At 37.4% G+C, this 5034-nt stretch overlaps 1 non-coding gene across 1 annotated transcript; it reads left to right on the top strand.

Moving 5' to 3' along the window:
• Nucleotides 1-3774: 3774 nt before the first annotated feature.
• Nucleotides 3775-3881, top strand: LOC121217998 (small nucleolar RNA R71). The gene has a single exon (XR_005914271.1). It is a non-coding gene; the product is annotated as a small nucleolar RNA R71 (small nucleolar RNA).
• Nucleotides 3882-5034: the final 1153 nt, after the last annotated feature.

Below are 5034 nucleotides of genomic sequence, written 5' to 3'. Positions count from 1 at the left end.
GAATCCGACTTGCAATACTTTGGTCGCAGTACGAGTACCTCCAAAGTGTCCCCCACCCAGAGCTGAGTGGTAATGTTATAGAATCTTATGTACTTCATCTTCTTCCATACATCTCCTGATCATTTGATCTACACACTTTTTAAACAAGTATGGCTCTTCCTAGAAATAGTACTTCACATTGTGAAGGAACTTTTTCTTTTGATGATACGTCTTATCAATCGACATCAAACCACAAGCTAAATAGTTAGCAATATCAGCAAACCAAGGGGTATTATGGACATGATTTACCTTCAGTATATGTTCATCTGGAAATGTCTCTTAGATAGGTATAAGTTGAGAATTCCCTTTTTGCGGCTCCAACCTGGACAAGTGGTCTACTACTTGGTTTTCTACTCCATTTCGATCTTGGATTTCTATATCAAACTCTTGAAGTAGAAGTACCCATCGGATCAGTCTCGGCTTAGCGTCTTTCTTGGAAAGTAAGTACTTAATTATCGAGTGGTCCGTATAGACATCACATTGGTACCTACAAGATAAGATCAAAACTTGTCAAAAGAAAACACAATAGCAAGTAACTCATTCTCTGTTACCGTATAATTCAGTTGAGCTCCTGTTAGAGTTCGACTTTTGTAGTAGATGGGATGAAAAAATTTGTTCCATTGCTGGCCCATGACAGCTCCTATCGCGAAGTCACTTGCATCACACATCAATTCATATGACAAATCCCAATCTAGTGTGGGGATTATGGCTACCAAAACTAACCGACTCTTAAAATCTTTGAAAGCTCTTAAGCACCTCATCAAATTTGAATGTCGTGTCCTTCTCCAATAATTTGCATAACGATTTAGCAATTTTGGAGAAGTCCTTGGTAAATTTTCAATAGAAACCGGCATAGCCCAAAAAGCTCTTAACACCTTTTAAAGATGTTGGAGGTGGGAGTTTCTCAATAACATCTACCTTTGCTTTATCTACCTCGATTCCATGTCTCGTTATTCGATGCCCTAGAACAATACCTTCTCGTACCATGAAATGACACTTTTCCAGTTGAGTACAAGGTTTGTTTCTTCGCATCGCCTTAGTACCTTGGCTAGATTGCCTACGCAATCATCATATGTATCTCCGAATATTGAAAAATCATCCATAAAGACTTTCAAGTATTTATCAACCATATCAATAAAAATAGACATCATACATCTTTGAAATGTAGCAGGTCCATTACATAAACCAAATGGCATGCGTCTAAATGCAAATGTACCATACGGGCAGGTGAATGTTAACTTGTGTTGATCTTCCGCTGCTACTATAATCTGATTGTACCCCAAGTATCCATCGATAAAACAGTAATAGTCTCACCCCGCAAGTCTATCCAGCATCTGGTCCAAAAACAACAAAGGAAAGTGATCTTTCCTAGTCGCTTTGTTCAGCTTCTGGTAATCGATGCAAATTCTCCATCCCATAACTGTTCTAGTCAGTATCAACTCGTTATTCTCATTCTCAACGATCGTAATACCTCCTTTCTTTGGTACGCACTGGACCGGACTTACCCACTAACTATCTGAGATGGGGTAAATTATACCCGCATCTAACCACTTGATGATTTCCTTTTTTACCACTTCCTTCATGATGGGGATCAGTCTTCGTTGTCCATGAATCATCTTTTTTTTGCCATCTTCTAGGATGATCTAGTGCATGCATACAGATGGGCTAATACTGCGAATATCGACTATGGTCCATCTGATAGCCTTCTTGAATTGTTTCAATACTAGGATGAGTTTCTCTTCTTACTCAATGGTTAATTCCACTGAAACAATCACATAAAAAGTAGAAGCGCTACCTAAATAAACATCTTTTAAATGTGAAGGAAGTACCTTGAGTTCTAATTTAGGTGGCTCCTCGATTGATGCTTTTGGTTGGGCATAATCTCTATTCTCTAACTCTAAATATTCAAAGCGGGATTGCGAATTAAATCCCCTTTGATTAGCTTCTAGCAAAGCTAAGTATTCATACTCCTCTTCATCATTTGGAGGGTCTGATGTCAAAATTTGTTCCAATGGGTCCTCAACATAGTTGAGTTCCTTTTCCACGATTAATTCCTCTAAACCAGAAACTACAAAACAATCATCAATTGTGTTAGAAAATCACATAGACTTAAAAATATTAAATGTTACCTGATCGTCCTAAACACACATAGTAAGCTTGCCCTTCTGCACATCAATTAGGGTCCTTCTGGTTGCTAGGAAAGGCCTTCCTAGGATGATTGGCACTTCTTTGTCTGCTTCAAAGTCTAGAACCACAAAGTCAGCAGGAAAAATAAATTTTACTACATGTACCAATACATCCTCGATTTTTCCTTTTAGATGTGCTAAGGATCGATCTGCTAATTTAAGTGTAACCGTAGTAGGTCTAACTTCACCTATCCCTAACTTTCTAAATATTGACATGAGCATCAAGTTGATACTCCCACCTAAGTCACATAGTACTTTACCACAATATGTTGCTCCAATGTTGCAAGGTATGGTAAAACATCCTGGATCCTACAACTTTGGGGGTAGTTTGTCTTGAAGATATGCACTATATTCCTTTGTCAGGGCCACGTCTCAAATTCTCCAAGTCAATGTTTTTAGACAGGATATCCTTCATGAATTTGACGTAGTTCGGCATTTGTTCAAGTGCTTCAACCAACAGGATGTTGATATGAAGTTGCTTGTATACCTCTATGAACTTCTTGAATTGAATTTCCTACTTCTACTTCTGAAGTCTTTGAGGGTAGGGTGGTGGAGGCTTCTTTACTGAAACTGGTTGATTCATCTTTTATGGCAATTCTGCATCTAAAGAAGTTGTTAGTTTATCACAATTAGCTAGTTCAGAAGTTACCTTATCAAATTTTGCAGATTCAGGTTCCGGCGAAATTGAAATTTCAACACTCGGTTGAACTTCCTCTAAGCTTTGAGCATCAGCTGGCTCCTTTTCAAATTCGATGGTGTTGGGCTCTAATGTCTTTTTGCTCCTTAATGTCAATGCTTTACAATGCTCCTTCTCTGGATTTCTTGGATTCTCCGTATCACTAGGTAAAGCATCTTGTGGTCGGTTTCTGAGTTCAGTTGCAAGCTAGCCCATTTGATTCTCCAAATTCCTTAGAGTGGTGTCATTTTTTGCCATGTATGCCTTCAATAGGTTCTCTAAGCTATTGGATGGTTCAACTTGGGTTGGTTTCTTAACTTGTTTGGGGAAACCAGGTGGCTGGGTCGGTCTAGGTTGGGCGTAAGTGTTACTGGTTCTAGCCCTTTGGTTACTCCAGGAAAAATTCAAGTGGTTTTTCCATAATGGGTTATAGAAATTGGATGGAAATCCTTGTCTTCCTCAATTTTGGTTTTGGTTGCCCATGTAATACACGAATTCTAGGTTCGATGAACATTCTTCAAACAAATGTCCTTCCCCACAATAGACACAGGCTACATTTTCAAATTAATTCAGTGGCTTGCTGTGAAACTATTAAACCCATTAGTGGTAAAATTTTTAAGCATTGAGGATATTGAGGATACCTGAGATGCGAGTGAAGTAAGAGCATCTACTTCATGTATTCTAACAACTCGTCTTCCTGATGCTGCTCGATTGGTTGGCCATTGATAATTGTTGCTAGCAATCCTCTCAATGATTTCATAAGCCTAATTATAAGACTTAGAAAGGAGAGCACCATTAGTAGAAGCATCCACTACCATCCTCGTGTTGGCATTGAGACCATTATAAAACGTCTCAAGTTGGATGCAATGTGGAATTCCGTGATAAGGGTACTTTTGTAATAATTCTTTGTACCTTTCCCATGCCTCATACAATGACTCATCATCCATTTGTTGGAAAGCAGTGATCTCGTTCCTCAACTTAGCATTCTTGATAGGCGGGAAATACTTCATGAGGAATCTTTCTGCTAACTCTTGTCATGTGGAAATTGAATTGGGTGGCAATGAGTTCAATCAGGCTCGAGCTCTGTTCCTTAGCAAATATGGGAATAGATTCAATCCTAATGCATCTTCAAGTACTCCGGCTAGCTTGAAAGAATCGCTCACCTCTATAAACAGTCTTAAGTGAAGATGAGGATTTTCGGTAGGCATTCTACTGAATTGGCCCACTGTCTAAAGCATCTGGAACATGACTGGCTTCAGCTCGAACTATTGTGCCTCGATTTTGGGACTTATAATACTCGAATTAAGATCATGAAACACTGGCACGGCATATTGTCTTAGAGCTCTATCTCTATCATCAGCAATAAGGGTAGGATTTTGAGCAGGGTTTGCTCCGTTTCCTTGATTCAACTTTTCAAGGTTCATCTCTTCGTTCCTTCTCTGACTTGCTTGTCTTCTTCACTGTCGAAAAATTCGTTCAATTTCAGGGTCTATAAGGAGTAAATCAATAATTCGATTAATACTCATAAACACCTGAAATAATCACAGAAAAATTAATTAAGTTAAAATTGAACAGAAAAATAAAACAAAATGTAAAACTAACAAATTCACAAATAATGACTTTTTAAAACAGTCCCCGGCAATGGCACCAAAAACTTGGAATGACGGAAATGTGCAAGTGTACACAATCGCAACAAGTAATAAAATGACAAGTAAATGTCGAGTTATCGTACCCATAGGGACTATGAAAAGAATTATTTATGAATGTAATTTTAAAAATACTTTGGTGAAGAAAAAAATTTTGATTTGAGGAGGTGATTAAAAACTAGGAATTTAACTAGGTAAAATAAATAAAAATAAAATAAAAGTTCCAATGCACGATTTCAAAAGATGATTTTAATCAAGATGACATAATTGTGCTAGATTAATTATATTTCTTAACTTAGAATTATTAAACTCATGTTTATGTTGTTCTGAATAAATTCGCGACAACTCAGTACTTACTTACTAAAATCCATTTATATCTTGACATATCTCTATGTCAATTCAACCGATTAAACAAATTTTAATAAGCAAATGTGTTAATGCACATACATACTTATGAAACTAAAATAACCTCTTGTACATATCTCTA

Source organism: Gossypium hirsutum, chromosome D05 (genome assembly GCF_007990345.1).
Source record: "Gossypium hirsutum isolate 1008001.06 chromosome D05, Gossypium_hirsutum_v2.1, whole genome shotgun sequence".
NCBI lineage: Eukaryota > Viridiplantae > Streptophyta > Magnoliopsida > Malvales > Malvaceae > Gossypium > Gossypium hirsutum.
The sequence above is the reverse complement of the archived record's forward strand: the minus strand, read 5'-3'. Positions and strand labels throughout refer to the sequence as shown.